Source organism: Pelmatolapia mariae, linkage group LG20 (assembly GCF_036321145.2).
Source record: "Pelmatolapia mariae isolate MD_Pm_ZW linkage group LG20, Pm_UMD_F_2, whole genome shotgun sequence".
NCBI lineage: Eukaryota > Metazoa > Chordata > Actinopteri > Cichliformes > Cichlidae > Pelmatolapia > Pelmatolapia mariae.
In genome coordinates this window covers 11,189,006-11,214,856 of record NC_086244.1, presented here as the reverse complement: position 1 = coordinate 11,214,856, position 25,851 = coordinate 11,189,006, and the positions used below count along the sequence as shown (strand labels likewise).

General features: G+C 40.1%; 1 pseudogene; it reads right to left on the bottom strand.

The window, feature by feature from the left end:
* Positions 1–1,380: 1,380 nt before the first annotated feature.
* On the bottom strand, positions 1,381–10,396 carry LOC134619419 (leucine-rich repeat LGI family member 2-like; annotated as a pseudogene).
* Positions 10,397–25,851: the final 15,455 nt, after the last annotated feature.

Below are 25,851 nucleotides of genomic sequence, written 5' to 3'. Positions count from 1 at the left end.
GGGTAGAAGAGCCAATAACCCGATGGTCACTCTGACAAAGCTCCAGCATTGCTGTGTGGAGAATGGAGAACCTTTAAGAAGGACAATGACTTCTGCAGCTCTCCACCAATCGGGCCTGTACGGTTGAGTGGCCAGATGGAAGCCACTCTTCAGTAAAAGGCACATGACAGTTTACCTGGAGTTTCGCAGAAGGCATCTGAAAGACTTTCAGACCATGAGAAACAAAATTCTTTGGTCTGACAGAGGGAGATCCATCGTCCTGTGTGATTTGAACCTTCAACTGTTTAATAATGTGTTTGAAACATTTCGAGTTTGCATATGTTCTCCCAGAAATGAGACACGACACGCGTTTCAAACTGCTCAACAAATATAAGCAAACAAACAAACTGTTTGTGTGCTGTAGAGATCATTCTCCATTTCTTCCACCGCTTCTTGTGGAGATCCGGTTCCCAGTAGTTCAATTCCTTGGAATTGTTAGTCTGCTTGCCTATTGATTCTCATCGGTTCCACTTGTACTTGTAAAACAATCTGCTAATTTCAATTCATGCCAAAGAAGTACTGATAAAGTTTCTCTGTACTTTGCCACGTTATATTACAGCAGATCTAGAAGTTGTATCTAAATGGCGATTCTTCATGAATGAATTTGTATAAGGTCAAGTCCTGGATATTTCACTAACTGTAACAACAAACCACTGCTTCCTACTGTATGCGTTATAATCTACAGCATCTACAAAGACACCTTCCAACAAACAGCTACACTCTATGATCTCAGCTATGATAATTAAAGGTTTGTGCTTTCTAGACATCCCCTGTAATGGAAAGAGCAGAGGGGTGTGGCACTTCATCACGGCCAGAGGGAGGCGCTGTGTAACCATCAAACAAAAGACCCCAGTGTTGATAAGGCAAGGTACTGTACATTACCACAGGGTATGAGGATACAAGTAGGTGGCAAAATCATTCAATCCATCATCAGTCACCGCAAATCAGAATACATTTGTTACGTTCATTCAGGTCCTGATGTATTTTTATAGCTGCATAAAACTACTGAGAGAGAGATATTAAACAAAAAAAAAGATTAATCCAAATAGATTCAATTAAATGTCTCTTTTTTTAACCCGTCATGAACTTCAGTGGTATTTGTAAGAGAATAGTAGTAGTTATGAAAGGGTAGTACTTCAGAAAGTCTGAGGATCCATGAGTGCAAGGCCATTCAGAAACAGTCACGATACATCTTGACCCCGTTCTAATTTGTGAGTGAAAACTACGAAGGTGGGGATATTTAACAGTTTATAAGGTCCTTTCTCTTTTTTTTTTCCTTCTTGAATTTGTCTTTCAAGTGGAAGACATTTGATTTCAGACGGGACGATAAGGCACAGCCCCTCACAAGCTCAGATCGATGATGATGTGCTCAAAGATCTGCGTGTTTCCCTTGAAGCTCGAGGAAAAACTAAAGTCCCTGTGGTCGGTAGATACCACGGTGAAAGAGCGTGGGGCTTGGATGTACACCTCCTTAAAGCGGTCAAAGATTTTGTTGTCCTCATCCCACAGGTAGATCTGTGAGAAGGTGTAGTCGCTTCCCAGAGCCAGATAGTAACGTTCCTTGAAAGAGAACGGCTGGAGAATGATGGAGCCTCGAGAGGGCAAAGCTTGGATCTCAGCAAACTGTTTGGTGCCCCAACGCAGAACTTTAGAATCACCGATATACCGCGTCATAGCCAGACAGAGCTCCTCCTTGATCCGGAAGTGTTTCACAACCACTACATCCTCCATGTTGGGGATCTCACCCTGCAGGATGAACTTCTGGTTGCTCCAGCTCCACTGGTAGATCACTGGAACTTGTGAGCGGCTCGCTAGAATAAGGTGAGCTTTCCCATTGTCAAGAGGAGAAATATTTTCCTGCTATTATTTGTTGTTATTTTTATAATCATCATTACCATTTCATTATTAATAGTGATGTTGCATTTAGATGCATTCAGATGTTCAAATATATTGGTATTATATAAGTCTTTATTCTAGGTCCAAGAAGAACCACTTTAAATTGTTGAGTTGAATCTATAATTTAAAGGTTTTTGAATGTTTTTATATTCTTACACATAGTCTTCAGTGGGTGACAGGCGGAGTTGCAGGCTGACAGGAAACACGTCTGCAGGGCATGCTTCTGCAGAAGCGAAACTGAAACCAGAGTCTAAGTGCAAGTTAAGAGCAGGTTATTTTTTATGCATTTATCGCTGATTAAGCTTTAAGTAGTTGTATTAGATTGGAACATTTGTTTTATACATTTTACATATAAGTCAAGATTGGCACACACATAGTTTCAGTTGTGCTGGCCTTCTGTCTAGTGGAAAGGTTAAGGTCTAGCTGGGGAGCTGAGAGGTGAAACAAAGTGCAAGCAGAGGCTGACACATACACACACACACATCGTAGATAGACTCAGTAATATAGGTAAAAGTTAATCTTATGTTTTGCTTGCAACTGCAAAAATTGTGCGTGCATATGTGACTGTTTGATGAAGAAGCAGGTGCAGGATGTTCCAGAGACAAGCGACAGCGAAGGCGAGCGTCCGGGGACAACAGGAAGGCACCTGGATGGAGACGCGACGATGTTCTTTTCAAACTATGTTAAAAGTCATTGTGGTTTTGGTTTCTGCCTGGCAACAGAAAGGGGGGCTGTACTGTTTCACCCCTATAAATATTGGGTTCTGACGATTGTAAGGGAGTTCAACACTGAATCTGTACAGTGTTGGCTCCACGCTGCGTGTATTCATTAAAATGCCGTCTAATTGCACCCGGCCGGATCAGTGGTCATTATTTTGGTCTACCTCCTCAATTCCTGAACCCAACATTTGGGGGCTTCGTCCGGTGAAAAAGGGGGATTTTGGAGGTGTAGACGGAGAGATCCGGGGTCCGTGGTGATTAGACGGGCAGACGCTAGTCAGTGGTGAAAGTGAGGAGGCATTCCCCGGGGCATTTAAAGGTAAGACACTGCCTGTTGAAATATATTTCCAAAAGGTGTCACATTGGGCATGTCAAATTAAAGCCTAATCACTGAAATTACTGGTGAATGTCTGTTTTGATTTTGGTGAAAATCTCATGGAAACTGAAGTTGAAGTAATGATAAAGAAATGAAAGTTATAAGTAAAAGTACTGGGTTCGAGTCCCAAAGAAAAGGAAAAGAATTAAAGTGAGTTCAAGTCTCACGTAGAAAAGCAGGGCATTTGGTCATTTTTGGTGGGTTCAAGTCCCATTGGTCATTTGGTCTATCTTGTGATGGTCATTTCAGGAGTTCGAGTCTCCTATGTCCGCAAGGATAGATCGGCCTCAATATTATTCCTGTTATGGGGATAGATTGTTGTTTAAATTACTCTAAATTGTTCTAGGACGACAGCGGCGTCTGTTAAGAAGCGCATTTTCCCCTTGGTAACGCTTGCGCCTGGGCAGGACGCTGACCCTTGACCTACCGACGAGTAGGGATAGTACCGTCGACAGCGGGTGAGAATTTTGGGAACCTCAAAAACTGCTAGGAGTTCGAGTCTCCTATTTGCGCTTGTTTGGGCACTGGTAAATTAAGTTAGGGTTAGAAATCTGGACAGAGCAGTTCGAGTCTGGCCTGGTGAATTGGTCGCAAAAAAGCAGAGGCTTTATCGGTTGGACCGTTAGGATAAATTCATCTAAATTAGGTAGGAACTAAAAGGCCTAAAATCTGTGCAGTTGTATTTATAAGATCTGTGTAAAATTATGTATAAACAGTGGTGTGTGATGAGTCTGACTGAGTGACAGGATGCTACAGTCCTGTGAGTTATTTTTAGAGAGCCTGTGAGAATGCAAATGAGGAGCGGTGACGCGCATGGAGAGTGTTGCTTTCAGTTTAGAGTGTGATTGAGCTTTATAAATATTGTCTGTAAATTTTCCTAAATGCCTGTGACTGAGATGCTGGTTTTGCTCACTAGAATTGTATAAATAGAGTGTGGATTGATTACTGTAGATGTATAGGAGTTGACTGACTTTTGATTGATATATATATAGATTGAGTGCATTGTACAGTACCTAAGACCAATATATTATTTTAAAGTAGTAACCTATCTTGAGCCACAAATGCTGGTGTGTTTTATTTTTTCAGTTATGTGTGCGCTGTGAGAATGATTAGAGGTTTAAATTGTTTTTGTTTGACTTGCTTTTATGATTATGGAAAGGATGTCTAAAATACTCCTAGGAGAGTGTATTTTGAGTGATTTTAACTGTGTGAATGATGTAAGTATTTGAGTGACTGTGCGTGATTTGTATAAAATAAGTAAATAGGTAATAATAACACTCAGGAGGTTGATAGTAGAGTGAGTGAAAAAGTGGAAGTTTAAGAGAAAAGGCAATGTGTGAGACGATTACTGAATGACAAAAGAGCTCTATTTAAAAGTGTGAGTGAACTAAAGCTGTATTGTTTTTAGATGAAGATTTAGTAGAATTAAAGAGGGTCTGTAGACTATAAATACGATGAAAAACAAAAGAGTTAGATTAGTCTGAAGAAACAGGAAATATGGCTCTGTGTGTGTGTGTAACCGGGGCTGCATGCCCATAAAAGGAACGGAGTGTGTGAAGAGAGAACCCAGAGAGAGAGACGAGTTAAACTCTGGGTGGAGAAAGCACAGAAGAGAAAAGAAATGAAAAGGATATTAATTGTATGGTTTAGTGTGTTAATACAGGTGGAGGTCTTTAAACCTGGAACCGTGAGTTCAGCAGCAAAAGCATAGATCAACACAATTGGGAAAACAGGCCACTTTTTTGGCTAAAAGTTGATAGCTTCACCTGTCACTTTGTCCGGACTCTGAGAAGAAGCTTAAAGGACAGTTAATCTCCTGAGGAAGACTGACAGAACATCATGGAAGAATTGACTGCAGCCAAAAGGCAGTGCAAGTGAAAGCATTAACACTGACGACAACTGATGAGTCCAGCAGTATGAATGAAAGCACGTGATGCAATATGTCCAGTTGCTGGTGAAGAACAGTGGGATATGTCTGCTTGAAGGCACTGACTCTCAGATTTGCCATGCGTGAGGTAATCTTGAGAGAGAAGACTGAAAAGATGGATGGAGAAGTAAAAAAAAAGTGCAAATAAAATATGACTGTATGACGACTCCAGAAGCAGAATGAAGGAAACCACGTGACAAAACATGCACGGGGAAACTGGAGGCTGGTAATGAAAAGTGTCACATGACTGGGGGGCACTGAGTCGAAGGCCCTGAACGTGATATTTTGCCAGACTGGAACTCAACTTAAAAGAAGAATACTGAAACATCAAAACAGAGAAGAAACAGACTGTGTTTGTTGGAGCTTTGAAGGCCGGACAGGACACTGTGAAGAGAGGGACCGGTGTCAGGTGAAGCAGGACAAGTTTGACTGCGAGTATATAGGATATGATTGGGTTGAAATTGAAGGCTGGACTTTTGGTGGTTTAGGGAGGTCCACCACGTCACAACAAACAGGTAAATAATAGAAAAGGTAAAAATAATGAAAGTAAATAACTGACAACTACATTAATGAATAGAAAACACACATGCACAAATTGTTACATGTGAAATTATTTTTGGAGAGAAGCAGAAGTGAGATAGTTTGAATCCAGAACTCAGAGAAAAGACGCATTAAGTAAAGCTGATTACAATTTAAGATGCAATGAAGAAACAGCTTACACTGCATTTACATGATCCCATAACGCAAGGAAGAACACGCTTACATACATGGCATAAGTTGGTATTTCTGACCAGAGAAAGAGAAATGGGTCTTTAGGTACCCGTGATAATAATGAAAATGTCTCAGTTTTGTTATTTTCAGGAGCAAAGCAGACCTGGACCAATTCTCCACAGCAGCGGTCAGAAGAAATTATAGGTTAACATCAATGGATATGTTAAGGCAAGTTTCTGGTTGAATTGTTCACAGCAGGATGTGTCCAGGAACCTGAAAGCAAGCCCTAACTCCTGGCTGAAGACCAGGAGGGCTGTTATTTAAGGTGGGAAATCGAAAAGTTTGGGCTAGTAATTCGGGGAAGGAGAAAACTGACTGTTTAACTGGAGAATTGTGAAGGAGTCTGAAATACTGCAAAGCAACATATGCAAAACCATACATACAAACAGAAAATGCATTAATCTTAAGAAGACAAAGACAAGCTCGTGAAGAATAATGCAAAGATAGTGATTAAACTTGGCTAAAGGACACAAACACATGCAATTAAATCAGCTTGCTAATTGTATGAGTGATAGAATGGTGTGAATGTTTAATAAGATAGATTAAAGCTTGAAGTTGACTCAAAAGAAGCTGTATGACAAGGGAGTGAGTTATGGAAAAAACAAACAGAACAGTGATTAAAGTAGTTTTTATAAGAGTGAGTCAGGAGTGCTTTTGCGCTGAATGATCAAAGCAAGGGATTAGTATAGAAAGAAAATGAAAATAATTCAATAATGTGGTAAGGTTTAAACATGCATTTTTCTTGTGAAGTTGGCTGTTGAGCTGTGAGTCACTATGCAAATTAGCTGGAGTGAGTGAGTGACAAAGACACTTCCTGTGTCTGTGTCTCGGAGGCTTTCAGTTCGAGAGAGAGCAGTGGCGGTTGAGGATTATTGGGCGAAATATATAATGGTAAAGTAACAGGATAATTGATTACGGTGGTCAGGTCTGTTCAGAGATGCAGATTTGGACAGGATATTTATAATGTAGTGATGATACGTTGTTGTAATGGGTGTATATCTTATGCTGAATGTAAGTATGGTGAAGTGTCTAGGGAGACGTGTGGAAAACGGTGCAGCTTTTGACAGGGTTTTCGGTGTGTTGAACGGGGGACATTTAAGATTGGTTAAGATTTGTGAGGTTGCTGTTTTTATTTTAATAGAAGGAGTTTTAATAAACATGGACATGTCGAAAAGGGCCCATAGTTTTTGTAGTAGTGCACTTAGGAAAAACCTGTCAGGTGATTTTGTTTTGTACTTTGATGAGCTAATAAGCAGCTCTCTTTTTCTCATTTTTTGTTCTGAAGCAGGCCTGGAAGAGGGTGAGCAGCGCTGACAAAATTCTCGGGAGAACAAAATGTAAGGTGGGCTTTTCAGATTGTAATTGGCTGAAGAGGAGTCCATCGTGGGGACCTGATTGGCTGTGAGTCTCTGTCTAAAAGGATTGTAGCGATTCAATCCAGACAAAAGCATAAAGGACTATTTTCCTAAAAAGGACAACGAAATAAAACAAATGATTGAGCTCATTTTGCTGATGTGGAGTATCTGATTATTTGAAGGCTCGATATCAGCAAACATCATGTGTGAATGCGTGTGAGTGAATGTGAGTGACTGGACCAAAGAGGGGATGAATGAATGTGGACAAACAGTTTACCATGCCAGGAAGAGAAATGGGATGCTTTGTTTTGCTTTTGTCATAAGCAGGACAAGGGGGAGACTTAATTCGGGGGATGCTGACTTTTGAGTTGCTTTGAGGGAATTTCTGCTTTACTGACTGGGGTTAGATTCGTATTTTGCTGATATTTCTGCTGCTATTTTTTATAATGTATTTGTTTGATAATTGTGCTGTTTTGGGGTTTCTTTCTTATAACACAGATTGGATCATAAAGGGGGAGAGTTGGTTATGAAATGTAAAGTACAGGTTTTTGTTTCCAGGAAGTTCCAAGGATCCAGACTTTGCATGAAGCAAGGAGTTTGAGAAGATTTGACATAATGATTAGATTGATTTTATTCCTTAAACACAGGTTTTTAGGGCAAAATACCTGGGAGGAGGATGGCTGTAGTGTTTGAGTGTTTAGAGAGATGATATGACTAACCTTTTTTCCCTTTAATTTCTTAAGCCTGGGTGATGCATTTTGAGTTTAATTTGGACACACATGTGAAGTCCAAATAAAAAGGGGGATTTAATTTGAAATGGGTTTTAGGATGAGTTTATAATTATGGGGTTTTTTGTGATAATTTAGATATGGTAAAACTGAGGCAGGAATTGTTATTTTTATGTCTAAGCTAAAGGAGTAAAATGAACTGAATTCTGTTCAGAAGATAAATGGTGTCCATAAGAAGTTGCACACCAAACTTAAAGGGAAACTGTGGGAATAACAATAATAACGGGGAAGATTAGTGAAATTTTGATGAGCAGAAATGTGTGATTTCTTTTGATTTGTAGAATAAGCTGTTATAATGTAGGCTTTAGAAACAGATATTAAATAGATTTATTTCTAGGGTAGAGGAGAGCTTTTTATGAGGATATTAAAAGTGTCACTGACCCAAAGGAATAGCATTGAAGATTACATACATAGAAATGATTTCATACACATTGCATTCAGGATGTTGATGATCAGATAAGGGAGAAGAGAGCGAGCAACAGGAAGTGGATGTGAAAGCAGCACTTTGAGAGTTTTATACATGATGAGTGATGTTGAATAATATATAGAAATGAACGTTAAGTTGAATCAGGTTTAAATGAAGAGAGCAATTGAGGGACATAAGGTAGGGAAGTCGTAGTAGGGAGAAAGTGTTTTCTATCCCTTAGAGGAGAAGATGTCCACTAGAGAGGGACCTAGAAAAGGAGCAGAGACCACTTAAGCATGAAGTGTTTTCAAGTAGGAGCTGGCATTTTATTATTAAGACCACCTAGATGACATGGGGTTGTCTGGTCCGCTAAGTCACAGAATGCCAAGAGAGGGTCAGAGTGGGAAAAGTGATCCTAATGTACATGACGTCATGGGTGGATAGGGAAGCAGATGAATGGGCCAAGGAGTGACCCAACATAATGTATGGCGACCTCTGGTGGTCCAGAGGTCGAGAGAGGGAGTGTCAAGAGGAGAAATATTTTCCTGCTATTATTTGTTGTTATTTTTATAATCATCATTACCATTTCATTATTAATAGTGATGTTGCATTTAGATGCATTCAGATGTTCAAATATATTGGTATTATATAAGTCTTTATTCTAGGTCCAAGAAGAACCACTTTAAATTGTTGAGTTGAATCTATAATTTAAAGGTTTTTGAATGTTTTTATATTCTTACACATAGTCTTCAGTGGGTGACAGGCGGAGTTGCAGGCTGACAGGAAACACGTCTGCAGGGCATGCTTCTGCAGAAGCGAAACTGAAACCAGAGTCTAAGTGCAAGTTAAGAGCAGGTTATTTTTTATGCATTTATCGCTGATTAAGCTTTAAGTAGTTGTATTAGATTGGAACATTTGTTTTATACATTTTACATATAAGTCAAGATTGGCACACACATAGTTTCAGTTGTGCTGGCCTTCTGTCTAGTGGAAAGGTTAAGGTCTAGCTGGGGAGCTGAGAGGTGAAACAAAGTGCAAGCAGAGGCTGACACATACACACACATCGTAGATAGACTCAGTAATATAGGTAAAAGTTAATCTTATGTTTTGCTTGCAACTGCAAAAATTGTGCGTGCATATGTGACTGTTTGATGAAGAAGCAGGTGCAGGATGTTCTAGAGACAAGCGACAGCGAAGGCGAGCGTCCGGGGACAACAGGAAGGCACCTGGATGGAGACGCGACGATGTTCTTTTCAAACTATGTTAAAAGTCATTGTGGTTTTGGTTTCTGCCTGGCAACAGAAAGGGGGGCTGTACTGTTTCACCCCTATAAATATTGGGTTCTGACGATTGTAAGGGAGTTCAACACTGAATCTGTACAATGTTGGCTCCACGCTGCGTGTATTCATTAAAATGCCGTCTAATTGCACCCGGCCGGATCAGTGGTCATTATTTTGGTCTACCTCCTCAATTCCTGAACCCAACACCATCCAAGTCGAGAAACTCTACATCCGTGTCGCGGGTACCACTCGTGCAGTGACTGGTACGAATAAAAGCCATTATCATTCCACTTGTAGAGGGTGGAGAGGTCAGCTTTTGAGCTGTCAGCAATCACAAAGAACCAATCAGAGCCAATCTGGAAGGCCTCAATATCATTGGGCTTAGAGATACGTAGGCCACGTAGACATCATTCTTATAGCTGAATGTGTCAACAGACAACGATTCTGAGGCAACAGACTGATGAAGGATGAAATCTGTGGAAAGGCACATTGGGAAATTTATTTTTCACAAACCAACAAAGCCATGTTAAATGAATAACCTCTACACATCTTAGAATGACTCTGCTGAGTTCTCTGATCCTGATCTCAGCTGGACATGAGAGAAGGGCAGCTGGCTCAGGTGTTTCTTACCTGTTGAGACGCACTCATTCTGCAGGCTGGTCATATTATTGAGGCGCTTGCCCTTCATGTCCTCTTAGAGCTCTATAAGGGAGTCAAGGTCAATGAGGAGGTCCCTGGGCAAGGCTTTAATGTTATTGTTTGCCAAAGACCTGGAAACAAATGCAGTTGATTATGAAAGGAGACATCATTAAATCATGTATAACAGATAACACTTGTATTTTCAGTCACTGGAACATACAAGTGAGTCAGGTCCCTGAGTCCTCTGAAGGCATATTTGGATGTAGTCTCTAGTTTGTTACTCTCAATGAATCTGTGGATCAACAAGAAGAAAAAGAAAAGTATATTTTTGATCAAGTTCAACATTTTGCCAGCTAGTAAACCAAATGGTAAGTGGACTGGTTCTTGTACAGCACTTTTCTATTCTACCTGAGCACTCGAAATCCTCGAAACCTCTCTAATTCAGATCAGGACTTTTTTCTATTCTTTTTCTACTAATGTGTTTTCTATCAACCGAGAGGAACTTAGAGTTAGTATCGTGCCCAAGAATATTTGGCATGCAGACTGGAGCTGCACTACCTCCCTAGCTACAGCCACCAATTAGAAGAAGGTTAAAAAAAGCAACTGCACACTTGATATAATGTACATATTTTTTAAAAAAATAAATAAAACAATTTGAAAACAAACAGGACAATATTCATGTTATTTACATAGTCATATGTAACTGAGAGTTAGGTCACATCAAGTGTAGCTGAGATGATTTTGAAGTGAAGCTGATTATGCTTAGATTTATTCACTGAGTACTGTTCATACTGTTTAGTATAAATGCAACATAAACAGTGTGCTGTCAGTGTAGATGATGGAAGTCAGCCAGAACAACTCATAAAACACCTGCTTACATCTTGTTAAATTCAGGCATGTAAATCCACAAAGAGCAGTAAACCTCAGAGCATCAGCAGCCCAGATCAGCTGATCACTCCCTGTATACAAAGAAAATCTACTGAAGCTTTGAATAGAAATTGCGATTCTTTACCTCTTGTTGAGCCACTACGACCAATTTTAGAGTTCCCCCACCTGCTGAATCCCACTTTAACCCGTTCCTTACTCATTTTCTGTTTAGAGTCGCTCTCTATAATGTAGAGATATTTGAACATTTTTCGTCTTTTTCTCTGCTCGTGTTCTACCACACTGATTCAAACTTAGTATATTTATGAGAATTAAAATTTAAGGTAAAGTTAATTTTCTTATGTATTAATGTTACTTTAATAATACATTAATATAGCACAAGGTTCAATTAGCTTTGCACAAAAATAGCTGGTAGAAAAATCCTCCAAAGAGCTACTTTTACTGGTGTGGTTTTGCCTCTAATATCTGTACTTCTGATTAAGTACAGAATGTCTTTGCTTTTGCCATCTCACACTCTTTCATGTTTAAATCCATCTTTAATGGGACCACAGAGGAAATATTTGCTGGAGTACACCTCGTGTCCCCCAGAATCCTTACTTTGTTCATGTGAATTTTAAACGATCAAATCTTGTGAAAATGGCCACAACTTGTATATTTAACACAGACATAATACTTCACCCACAGGAGAAAGGCTGTGTACATTATTGAGAATAGAAATATTTTACTGCTATTATTTGCTGCTATTTTTATAATCATCATTACCATTTCATGTTAATAGTGATGTTGCATTCAGAGGCATTCAGATGTTCAAATATATGGGTATTATATTAGTCTTTATTACAGGTTGTTATAACCACTTCAAACTGTGGAGTTGAATTTATAATTTAAAGGTTTTTGAATGTTTTTGTATTCTTATACTGAAGTCTTCAGTGGGTGAGAAGCTGACTGCAGGCTGACAGGAAATGCGTCTGCAAGCCATGCTTTTGCAGAAGTGAAACGGAAAGCAGACTCTGAATGCAAGTACTGTGAGTGGGACAGGAAACTGTATTAAGCTTTTAGTAGAGGCTTTTGATTAAAACATTTATTCAGGAGAGTACACATACATAGTTTTGGTTCGGACATACACGTAACCACACACACACTTAGTTAGAGGGATCACTGATAGGGGAAAGTTCAAATTGTTTTGCTTGGGGTTGCTTAAGTTGAGGTCAACTAAGGTTCAGAGAGCAGATGCACACTCTGTGCACGCACAGACAGACGAGACATACACACACATACACACCATAATAGATCTATTTTGGTAAGTAAGAAGTGAAGATGTGTTTTTGCTGCAAGTGCAGAATTGTGCCGACGTACTTAGAGGAAGTGCAACTGATGTTCTGGGAGATAAGAAGGCGTACGTGGTGCGACACCAGGATGGAGATGAGACATGATGTATTTTAAAATATGTTAAAAGTTAGCAGGAACATTTTATGGTTTTGAGTTGACGTATGCTGTATTGTGTCGGGGGGGGGGGGGGGGGGGGAAGCAGTATCACCCTCAACCCTATAAAACCTTTGTCTAATTATTTTAAGTTCAGTTCCATTGCTGACTTTGCCCAGCTTCGGACTCCACGCGTGTAAACAATAAATCTTCGCTTTGATCACATCTTCTGGACCAGTGTCATCATTTGAGGTTGAGAACCTCCGTACTCTTTTCTCCAACTTTTGAACCCTAACATTTGGGGGCTCGTCCGGGACGGTGGTCAGGTCTGTTCAGAGGCGCAGATTTGGACAGGAAATTTATAATTTAGGGATGATACGTTGTTGAAATCGGTTTATATTTTATGCTGAATGAAAACATGGCAAAGTGAGGAAGGGAGACATTGTGCAAACGGTCTTTGATCTTTTGACGAGGTTTTCGGTGTGTTGAAAGGGTGAACTTTGAGATTGTTTCTGATTTTGGAGGCTGTTGTTTTATTTCAAGAGAGGGAGTTTGATTAAGACATGGATATGTCTGAGAGGGGCCCGGAGAAATTTTGTAGTAAGTGCACTCAGGAAAAACCTGTCAGGTGATTTTGTTTTGTACTTTGATGAGCTAATAATCAGCTCTCTTTTTCCATTTTTGTTCTAAGCAGGCCTGGAAGAGAGTGAACGGACGGTGCTGACAAAATTACCAAGTACGAAAATCAGGTGGGCTTTATGGATTATAATTGGCTGAGGAGGAGACCTGATCGGCGGCGAGTCTCTGTCTACAAGGATTGCAGCGAGTCAATCCAGTCAAGAGTATAGAGAATTATTTTCCTAAAAAGGAAAACGAAATAAAACAAATGATTGAGCTCATTTTGCTGATGTGGAGCATCTGATGACGTGCGCAGAAGGCTGCAGATCAGCAAAAATATCATGTGTGGATGCGTGTGAGTGAATGTGAGTGACTGGACTAAGGTGGGGATGAATAAATGTGGACAAATTTACCATGTGAGGAAAAGAAAGGGGATGCTTTGTTTTGCTTTTGCCATAAGCAGGACAAGTGGGAGACTTAAATCTGGGGATGCTGATGTTTGCTTTGAGAAAATTATTTACTGGGGTTAGATTAGGGGATTACATTATATTGTTGGGAGAATGCTAAATGCTAAAAGGGAAACATTGTTTGATGAAATTCAAGTTACCATTAACTGGGGTAACTCATGATTAATAACTGTTCTGTTTAAGTTTATTTTGTCATGACACAGACTGGATCATAAAGGGAGAGTATGAAATGTAAAGTACAGGTTTTGTTTTCAGGAAATTCCAAGGATCCAGAGTTCGATGGAGCAGGAGTTTGAGAAGATTTGACAGGATGATTAAATTAATGTTGTTCCTTAAACACAGGTTTTCAGGGCTGGAGCAAAATACCGGAGAGGAAGATGGCTGAAGTGTTTGGAGAAATGATATGACTAACCTTTTTTCCTTTTAATTTGTTAAGCTTGGGTGGAGCATTTTGAGTTTTTTGCCACATGAGATGTGTCAAAAAAGAGAGGGATTTAAGATTTAATTTGTTTAATTTGAAATGGGTTTTAGTATGATTTTATAACTATTGGGGTTGTTTGATAATTTAGATATGGTAAAACTGGGGCAGAGAATGTTATTTTTAAAGAAAGGAGTAAAATGATCTGAATTCGGTTCAGAAGATAAAATGCTGGGGTTCATCAGAAGTTGTACACCAAACTTAAAGGGAAACTGTGGGAATAAAGGATATGCTTTGGGGAAAAATAGTGAAGACTTTATGAGTAGAAAATGTGTGATTTCTTTTTGACTTTTAGAATAAGTTGGTATAATGTAGGCTTTAGAAACAGATAGTAAATAGATTTATTTCTAGGGTAGAGGAGAGCTTTTTATGAGGATGTTAAAAGTGTTACGGACCCAAATGAATAGTATTGAAGATTACATACACAGGAATGATTTCATACACATTGCATTTTGTGCTTATTAAAGAAATGTTGCTCAAGTCAAGAACTGAAGGTCAGAAGCTTTGTTCGGCGCGATGTCCAAGCAATTTATTGTGCAAGATGACAGAGCATTGAAGGCTGCGCACGCTTACAGACATATAGAGTTCAGCAACACATATGACAGTATTGATTCCAGGCAAAAGGCCTGAAATTCCTTTAGCTTTTAACTGAATTTGAGCTGGCCCTGTAACAAGTGACAGACAAGAGGAACTGAATAGTAGTTTGGTGGTAACTAAACTGTGTGACATGTAAAATATTGAGATAACACATGCAGCTCTAAATTAGTCCTCTTATATAAAATGCAGTTACAGAATAACAAATGCTTGTTGAAGTGACCAAGTTTTTGTTTAGAACAGAAGCAAAAGGGGAGAAAGCTTATATAGTTTGGTTAAGTCTGATAAAGTATAAATTAGAGTGTATCATTACATTAAGAGCAGCAAAATGAAATAAAGTGATATATTAAAACAGGAAATAACACAGGAAATGTGAGTTTTTAAAATACAGGTGGAGTTCAGCTTTTAGCTATGATGAAATTTACTTAGGAGCTATTGATTATATGTTTACACTTAGTCAATTAGAGTGGTTGTTTTTTTTTTTTATTATCCTTTTAGTAGAATAAGCAGTTATAGTGATTTGCTTGATACATTTTCTTGTAATAGGTGACTTTAGATGAGAGGTAGGCCCTTGCAGCAGTGACAGTTTTGTGTACAGGATGCTGATAATCAGATAAGGAAGCAGCAGGAAACACATGCAGAGATGTGAGAGCAGTGCTTTAAGACTTTTACATAGGCTGAGTAGTGTTACGAATACGAAGACGCAATTAGGTTCATGTTTTGAGTAATAATAGGTTAAATCAAGTTTGAATAAAGAGAGCACTTGAGGAACAGAGTAAGTTAGAGCCGTAGTAGGGAGAAAGTGTTTTCTATCCTTTACAGGAGAAGGTTTCCGCTAGAGAGGGACCCAGAAGAGGAGCAGAGACCACTTAAGCATGGAGTGTTCTCAAGTGGGAGCGGGCCTTTTATTATTAAGACCATCTAGATGACATGGGGTTGTCTGGTTCACTAAGTCACAGAATGCCAAGAGAGGGTCAGAGCTAAGAACAGTGATCCTAATGTCCATGACGTCAGGGGTGGATAGGGAAGCAGCTGAATGGGCCGAGGAGTGACCCAACGTAATGTATGGCGACCTCTGGTGTGCCAGAGGTCGAGAGAGGGAGTATTGAGAATAGAAATATTTTACTGCTATTATTTGCTGCTATTTTTATAATCATCATTACCATTTCATGTTAATAGTGATGTTGCATTCAGAGGCATTCAGATGTTCAAATATATGGGTATTATATTAGTCTTTATTACAGGTTGTTATAACCACTTCAAACTGTGGAGTTGAATTTATAATTTAAAGGTTTTTGAATGTTTTTGTATTCTTATACTGAAGTCTTCAGTGGGTGAGAAGCTGACTGCAGGCTGACAGGAAATGCGTCTGCAAGCCATGCTTTTGCAGAAGTGAAACGGAAAGCAGACTCTGAATGCAAGTACTGTGAGTGGGACAGGAAACTGTATTAAGCTTTTAGTAGAGGCTTTTGATTAAAACATTTATTCAGGAGAGTACACATACATAGTTTTGGTTCGGACATACACGTAACCACACACACACTTAGTTAGAGGGATCACTGATAGGGGAAAGTTCAAATTGTTTTGCTTGGGGTTGCTTAAGTTGAGGTCAACTAAGGTTCAGAGAGCAGATGCACACTCTGTGCACGCACAGACAGACGAGACATACACACACATACACACCATAATAGATCTATTTTGGTAAGTAAGAAGTGAAGATGTGTTTTTGCTGCAAGTGCAGAATTGTGCCGACGTACTTAGAGGAAGTGCAACTGATGTTCTGGGAGATAAGAAGGCGTACGTGGTGCGACACCAGGATGGAGATGAGACATGATGTATTTTAAAATATGTTAAAAGTTAGCAGGAACATTTTGTGGTTTTGAGTTGACGTATGCTGTATTGTGTCGGGGGGGGGGGGGGGGGGGGGGGAGCAGTATCACCCCCAACCCTATAAAACCTTTGTCTAATTATTTTAAGTTCAGTTCCATTGCTGACTTTGCCCAGCTTCGGACTCCACGCGTGTAAACAATAAATCTTCGCTTTGATCACATCTTCTGGACCAGTGTCATCATTTGAGGTTGAGAACCTCCGTACTCTTTTCTCCAACTTTTGAACCTTAACAACATCTTTGCTGTTGTAGATTAGATTTAAGTTCACTTCTTTGCAACAGTCAAAACTGGCACAAGGCAGACACTGAGAGGGGAAGCGGGTTCACAAGTTTTATTACACGAGAGAAGAGGTTTGAGCCAAAAGCAGACAGGTGAGGATCCACCAGTGAGTTCTTTCCTCACAGACAATTATTGTTTTCTTTTATAAAACAAACAAACAAATATACAGTGGTGGTGCTGCACTTGAAATGAAGTAATAACAGAAATTTTGTTTGAAATTACACTTGCATATGTACAAAACTATTTATTTATGTAAAAGGTGAATTAAAACTGGTAATAGCAGGTGGTTAGTTTGTAATATTACTCATTACTCCGACCTTATTTCACTGCTTTTTTATTCAAGTTTGTGTCCCATCATCACTTACCCCAAACAATAAACAAGGAATGAAGGACATGTATAAACATAGATACAGTGGTAGATATAATTTAGATCAGTGGTCCCCAACCCCCGGGCCTCGGACCGGTACCGGTCCGTGAGTCGTTTGGTACCGGGCCGCGAGAGTTGAGGCTCAGGTGTGAAATGTATGGTTTTCAGGGTTTTTATCGGTTTTCAGCATTATTTTGTTATCGTTTTTATCGTTAACTCGGTTTTCCTGGGTCTTTTCACGTGTTATGAATAAATCTTCATTTTTTTGGTACCGGTACTAGTTTTATTTTGTTGTATTTATCCGCGACACCTTAAAGGCCGGTCCGTGAAAATATTGTCGGGCATAAACCGGTCCGTGGCACAAAAAAGGTTGGGGACCGCTGTCTTAAAGGATCAAAGTAAATGTCACATTGAAAGCAGATTTCACTGTAATGTACTCTGTTTGAAATATTCCAAATATAATCTGGCTTGGTAATGATTTACTCATATATTGTCCACGCAGACTAAAGCAGTAGGAGATGAGATGGAAAACAATTAGAAGAATCTTTACTCTTTAATGTCACAAATTCCTGTTCCTCTTTGTATGTAACATAACAACATACATGATACAGCTGCAGCAGCTGAGGCGAGGAGAGAGGCAGCAACAAGAAAACTGGAAGAAGGAGACCAACAACACCACCTGTGGAAATCTTTCCCCAATCAAGCGTCATCATATCAGCATTTCATCAAAAGCACACATGCTCCGACCTGACAATGCAGAGGTGTGGCAAAATCATTGAAATCATTTATGAAACAAATGAGTGCATCAAAAATAAGAGTGGAGCTGCAATGAAAGAGAAGTGAACTTTCTTCAGTTAACACAAAGTTTTCCCTGACAGGTGACATTTAATTAAAGTGACTTTATTAGCACACACACATTCAGAGGCAGTCTACAGGAGCAGAGCTGCAGCTATTCAGCAAATGTCTCCCTGCAATCCTCACTGCAACACCTACATTTGAAAATGAAACCAGCTCTACTGTTCACACATGAAAAGTCGTATGAATAACCAGTTTTCCTCAGATCTCTGTTTTAGTAACTCTGAAGTCTGAACTTTGGATTTTTGCATTCTGTTTGTTCTGATAACTGTCAGTGGATGATTTTGATCCCAAAGAAATCTTTAACACACATGTAGTGATGGGACGTGTGCACTGAAACAATGGTTAGGAAACAGAAATCGCCTGAGAATCTGCTCATGTTTAAGATTTCTTCTTTACAAACATTTTCTGTGGCTGTTCCCAGTATGACCAGTGATATAAAGCATGGAAAATGGGGATTAGTTCATTCAGACAAATACACTTTTTAACATGTAAAAATAAAGAAATGAATCAATAAAATAAAAAGTAAAAGAAATAAAAAATAAGGGTCTGAGGCGTCTGTCTCACTGTATCCATGGCAACAATTTACTTCCTGTTCCTTCATATCAGAACCACATCTTTGAAATCAAAAACATTTAAGATTCAAATTCAACCACAGATGTGTTCAATTAAATATTAAATGAAGCAGTGCAATGTTTTTATCACACACACACACACACGCAGACACACACACACACACACACACACACACACACACACAGTATGCAGACATGATTTAGGTGATGATAATATAACAACTGCACAGACCCGTGGGATGATTCATGTCCTTTTTCTTACTCTATGCAATGATGAACTTCTTGCTTCAGGACCTTCTTGATGAATTTGTTTTCTAATCCACAGTTTTCTACCTGATCTGTGTGTTTGAAGTAAAATGTGTTACTTCAAATGTAAAAGTTAAACAGACAGAAAGCATCAACGTGGACTTCAGTCAATGTTTTGTGTTCATACAGGTCAGCTGTTGCACACAGAGCTCCTGGATTTACACTGTGCCCTGGTTCCTGTGTTTCTGTATGTAGTTTAGTCTAAAGTGTTTCCTCCTCATGTACAGACTGAATTATCTGTTCAACAATCAGCATTTCTGATTCATGGATTTCATTTGTTTTGACTTGTTTTGACTGAGATTTCAACATATCTGTGGTGGCATCTGTTCAGTGTTATGGAAGTTTTACAGCACTAATCTCACTTCACTCTGTAACATAACAGTGAACAATATTACTATTAGAAAGATTATTAGAGAAGCCACAATCAGATGATCCCCTATGAGGTGTCCTTGGTTATAGTGTGAAGTCATCTGAGGGGAGAGAGAAGAAAGAAACACTTCAGTGCTCATGAAAAAGTCATCTGTCTTCTTATGGGAAGAGACCTCCACCAGGTCAGGACAGGTAACCATCCAACACGTTCTCATCCCAAAACCTAACATACAAACCGATGCCATGTGACAAATCGATGCCATGTGACAAATCGATGGTATGTTATGCTTTGGGAGTGAAAACGGTCCCAACCATCTGAGGGGAAACAGAAGAGAGAAAAGCCTGTTTCTGATGACTAAAACTGATTTTTCTATTTCCATCTATTAGAATTGATCAGACTGATTTCCCCCTTCACATCCATCAGAGCTTTTCTGGATTTTTGTCCATGAGAATTAATCAGTAACATTTTGATATGTAAGCAGCAGCTGAGATATCAATGTTATATTCATGTGTTCAGAGTTATTTTATTTGAGGTTTGTGTTACTTTTCATTATGTTTTGAACACGTACAGCATGTTAGTTTTAGTGTTCTTTACATAAACAGACCCAAACAGAGTCTGTGCTCTCCTCCTGCTCCCATCCACTGGAGTTATTCTAAACCAAAGCCCAGCTGTATGTACATGAGAAGTAATCAGTCCATGTGTCGTAGTCCTGGGTCTTTGACTTTATTGTGGTTCAGTCTTTTGGGAGATTTTAAGTTCTGTTTTGGTTCTTTGTTGGTCCTAAATTTCATACTTTCTAGTGCATCTGAATCTGGTTATTCTCAGTCCCTGTGTCAGCCTCACGTGTCTCAGTCTGGGTCTCTGTGTGTTGTTTCCTGTTTTATTTTGATAGTCTCCTGCCTCGTGTTGCATCTCCCTCTGTTCTGTGTTGTGATCTCTCAGTGCCGTGTTTGCTCTCTGTTCAATGTTTCCTGGTTAATATGCTCATATTCCTGTCTGCTCAGGTTCTGTGTAATCTTGCAGTTTAGCAATAAAGCTGCAGAGAGTTCAGCTCTGCATCTGTGCTCTGTAGGTTTGGCTCCAGGACTCTTTCTGCCAAACATCAACACGACACTATGAGTCCAGCTCTGTACTTTTCTCCAGAGAAGAAAATCAAAAGTTCTGAATGTTTGTTTAAAAATATATTAAATATCAATTGTGATGGAAAAACTATTAAACACTTTTTTCAGCTTTTTGAACTGTATTTAATACTTCGTACTATATTTTCAAGACACTTCCTGTTTGGACAAACTAGTCGCATGTATTGATCAGGTGTGATTTTGGCTCGTTCTTCCACACATAAAGTCTTGACCTTCTTCCGGCCTTCTCCAGGCCAATCAGCATTCATGCCACATACGTTTAATCTCTGCATCTGTCATTCTCCTTTGCAGACACCTTTGTGCAGCCCACCTTCTCCCCATCGCCACTTCTCCTCCCTCAGGCTATATTCAAGCCACCATCTTCATCTCCACCACCACCGTCTGGGCTCCGGGTGTTCCTGCTCTGATCCCTTTCACAGGTGGGGTTCCTTTTCACCAAGCCGGCCCATCAGAGTCTAACTCCCAAACACCTTTATCTAAATTCTGATCATCAATAAATCATGTTCATTTTTTCTAATGATCTCTCCTTATTGAAATGATTTCAGTCGATGTTTGAATAAATCCAACAGGATGTGAGAAATTAAAACTGTTGCAGTGTTTTCAAAGATGGGGCAGTGATTGTGCTTGTGAATACTGGGCTGATGGTGACTTGGACTCAGTTCAACAGTTAACTACAGCTGTTGTTTATTTGCCTCACAGCTGTGGTGCAGTCTGCAGACATCACGTGGAGGCAGGACTGCATGGACTGGCTGTCCTCGTGAGACAGACTTTCAGGTCAAAACCATCCAGTGATCAGAGCCTAACGCCCTACGACAAAACCCTCACTTTTCTTCTGTTTTTGCTTTAAATTCATTATATAGCAGTGATTTACAAAGGAATCACCAGGAAAGATGAAGAAAGCATTTTTGGATGGATGAATCAGTCCTGGAGTCTCAGTTGCTCTGATTATACTCGTTTCTCTGCCTGTCAGGATTATGAAGATACATCCATCTCCACCTTCCCCACCTCTTTCCCTTTTAGAGTAGCAGTGTATGTGGACTGTGCTGCTGGCACTCTGTGCTTCTACAGCAGGGGTGAGCAGCTCCAGGCCTCGAGGGTCGGTGTCCTGCAGGTTTTAGATCTCACCCTGAGCCAACACACCTGAATCAAATGATTAGTTCGTTACCAGGCCGCTGGAGAACTTCAGACATGTTGAGGAGGTCATTTAGACTATTAAATCAGGTGTGTTGGATCAAGGACACATCTAAAACCTGCAGGACACCGGCCCTCGAGGCCTGGAGTTCGATGCGCCTGATCTACAGAGTCTCCTGTGACACTCTGATCCACACCTTCAACACCACATTCACTGAACCTCTTTATCCTGGATTTGGGTTTGAAAGTTTGCTTGATAGAATAGTTGGGAAAGAGGAAAGGATTTAAAAATAGTTTAGGGTGGGTCGGGGGATGATAGAGCGAGAGCATTCAAAGTAAATGACAAAGAATTCAGTCAGACTGTGTTGTGGCCTTTACAGCCCACATGGACATGAAAACACATTAAAGCAGACAGATGATTAACAGATACTAAGAGGAGGAAATTTACAACAGATATTTGTCAAGAATTTTATAATGAACTATTTACAGACGGGTCGAGAGATCCCAAACCTGAAGCAACAAGTGTAGCAGTGGTAATTCTGGAGTTAAGGATCAAGATTGCAAAAACAACATCAAATCTTCTGAGTATATATGCAGTTGAGTTATATGTCACACTGTTGGCTTTAGAATGGGTGGAAGACAGCAGAATTTCAACAGTAATAATATGTAGTGATTCATTGTCAGCATTGAAAAAGGAAACACGAGTAACTATCAGCAAATTTTGAATGACGTCCTTTTGCTCATCATAAATTGTCTGAACAAAATAAACATATAGTAATAATGTGGACTCCGGCTCATAGAGGTATTGTGGGTAATGAAAGAGCAGATAGGTTGGCTAAAGCAGCTGTTAAAAAAATAGACATAGATGTGCAGATACCATTGTTGAAATCTGAGGGAAAAGTATAGTTTGGACACAAAGAAAGAATTTCTGGAGAATGGCATGGGATAATGGAACAAAAGGGAGACATGGGGTACAAAACACAGAAGTTAAAAGGAGTAGTGGGTAAAATAGGCAGCAGGAGAATACAAACAGGTCATTGCTTTCTGAATGGTTCTCTTTTTAGGATGGGGTGTGATGGCCACACATGGTAAGCTCCACACCTCATGTTTCCATCATTGTCCATATGACCCGAGTCTAAATGTATGCAGAATAGACATTCAAACACACCAGTTAGTTGTGTTTTTTGTCTATGTGGCTTCCAGCCATCTTCAAAGCTTTAGCCTGGTCAACACTCCTCTTTATGACCCCTATCAACCCCCCAAATCCTCTCACTGCAGGCATCCTGTGGGGGTTAGAGTCTACCGATGAATTATCTGCATTTACAACTCCTCTCCTGTCCTGTTGTCACTGCAGAAATGTTTTTTAAAGGAAATTGGATCAAGTTGTTTATGATCTTCTCTTTTTGTGTCATGTCCACCCATGGCTGAAAACTTCATCCAGCTTATGGAAGTGTACATGATGCAAATGTAAACAAAAGCCCCTCTGCAGTATCAAGTCTGCATGGCAAAGTGACACACTTTAGGTGATCTTCATCCTTGGGAAAAGTGCTGTCAGCTATTTCCCAGTCACCTGGCATCCGTGCTGTACACAGAATCACAATTCCATCGCTGAACTTCCTCTCTGCACCGTCGATTAGAGCTTGGCACGCTCCCTTCATCCTTCTGCTTCTGTTCCAACACCGCTGAAGAATTAGGGCAGAGCACATCGTACACCCTAGTTGTCTTCCTCAACGTCAACGTTGAATCTCTTTCACTCCTTCTGGTTGTTTGCTGTTCAAAGTCTCCTCTCGGCGATCTTCTGGAAGCTCAGTAGTACAGCTCACTGTGGGACGTCTGCTGTGCTGAAGGTGATCTCTGCTCCTCTCTGCTCCTCCTGAGCCCATTTTAATTTTGGAGAAACTCACTTTGCGACCGTTCCCGACAACATGTTGTGTAGTTCTTCCTGTTCAAATGTTCAGATGTGCTTTAAATGACAGAGATTTAGCAACAAACTTTCAGTGCACTATGAAAGTAACAAAAAAAAAGGAAAAAGAAAGAAAGGCCTTGTTGAGTCACGACACGTGTTCTTCATCCCAGGAGGGGAAATCACACCAAACCTAATTGGCAGGTTCAACTTTTTAACAAAAGACAAATCATCAGCCAGTTTAATCTCAAACATTCATCCATCAGCCACACACCTCACAACATAACCCTGTTGTCTCATCACATAATGAATTTCTTCTCATGTAATCAAATGTGTGTCATGTTAAAACTTCTTCACACATCAGAAACTCAACAATCAGCTCACTCATTCAAGACCCCTCATCAGCATTCTGGTTTCTCCTCTATGATGCGGTCATCTGTCCTCCTATAATATTCGTCCACTAGTCTATGTATCACTTTCATCTCACTAGTGACTTGGACAAGATGACAAACAGAATCTCAGCTTAGACTCTGTCTGGTCTTCATGAGTTTCATTGTATGTGTATGTAGGGTTAGTATGGTTAATACATTTTCTGTTTGTGTGTGTTTTTGTGTACCTTTCTCATTTTGTGGTCCAGACCTCTTCTCAATTTTCCCCTTAAAGTAGTCAGTTTCCTTTTTCCCAGGATTGCTAACCCAATTTTTGATTCCCCACACTAAATAACAGCCTTCCTCTGTGTTCTCACCTGCTCCCTCCACTCTGTTCTCCTCTCCCACTTTGCAGTCCAATGGCAGTCAGTTCTCTTCATCTTTGTCCTGGGTCATCCTCACTGTCTCATCTTGCCGTTCCACTCCAAACGTGGCAAATGTCACTCAGACAGTCTCCTCAAAAGTCATCTTCACACACAGTGAAGTTGTAGAATGCTGGAAATGCATCTCCATCCATCCATGATGATGGGTTTTCTTTCTCTCTGATGCCGTTTGCACACACTGCTGCTGGACCTTTCTGCTCAGGACTCTGCTGTTGTCTCTTGGCCTGCTGTCAACTGTTGATGTTCATTCCTGTGCTTCTGGAACTGCACTCCTCATCTTCAAGGAGAGGTTAGCTTCCTTAGAGCTTGTTTTTTCAGGGTGAGGAACACATAGGAGTTAAGTTGTAAACACAATTCAGCCAAAACTCGGCCTGAGTGTTTCCTAATGATATTAACCTAAAACTTTCTTCTGACTGCTGCTCGTGGAAAATTGATCCAGGTCTGCTTTTCACCTGAAGTGACAAATTAAGACATTTTCATTATTCTCATCACTGCTTAAATAACACACATCTCTCTCTCCCTTTTTTTGAACTCTCCTTTCTGTCATGATCCTGGGTCCTTTGACCCAGCGTTCTGAGTTTTTTATTATTGTATTATTGATTCTGTTTCTCCTCGGTTAGTGTTCATTATTTGCTGCCCGTGTATTCCTGTGTTTAGTCTGCGTTTTTGAGTCTGGGTCTTTACATGTATGTAGTTCCTCTTTTATTGTGAAGGTCTGTGTCTTATGTCAGTGTGTTCTGTTTACGTTTCCCCTGCCTCGTCAGTTGTGATGTCTTCCAGGTGTGTTTCCCTCCTGTGTCCCTGCCCCTAATTCCTGGTGTGTGTATTTATAGTGTGTTTTACCTCGTCCTCGTTGCTGCTTCGTCTGTGTTGCTCCCCTCCGTGTTCTCGTGTTTCCTCCCTGCATCTCCGTTTCTTGACTCAAGGTTTCAGGTTTGTTTTCCTTAGTTGTTCCCAGTTTAGGTTTTCTTAGTTTTTGCTCACCCTCGCCATCTTTGTTTGTACCCTCTCGAGTAAATAAAGACTCACCTGCACCTGAGCTGCTGCTTCCAGTCCTAAATAATTCCACACGGCTTGCACCCGCGAACCGTGACACTTTCTTACAAACTTAAAGTGAGACTGTAGCTGTTTCAGGCTGAGAAACACTCTTCATGTTATCATTGTTTTTTTTTCCATCAACAACAACTATTTTATTTCTTTTGTGTCCACTGGGGTAGAAGGTGACCTGCAGAATCATCTCTGCCCCAGTTCGAGACCACTTCACTCACACATACTTTTACACCTCTCTGTAACTCACACACACAGTGACGTCAGACACAATCACCTGCTTTTTGCCAAAACAAAAACATGATGCTGATGTTACAAAAGTCTCACACACATGAATCAGGATGCAGAAAAGCTGTTGTCCATCTGAGGTGTGAGGAAGAAACTGAACTCACGGTTAGCTGCATGCTCGAGTTATCATCGCTCTGTTTCCCTCCCTCTGACGCGTTCAACCAGCTCCTGCTCTGAAAATGTGTAGCTTGCTCATCAGCTTAAAAGCAACTGCATACAAAACGACAATCA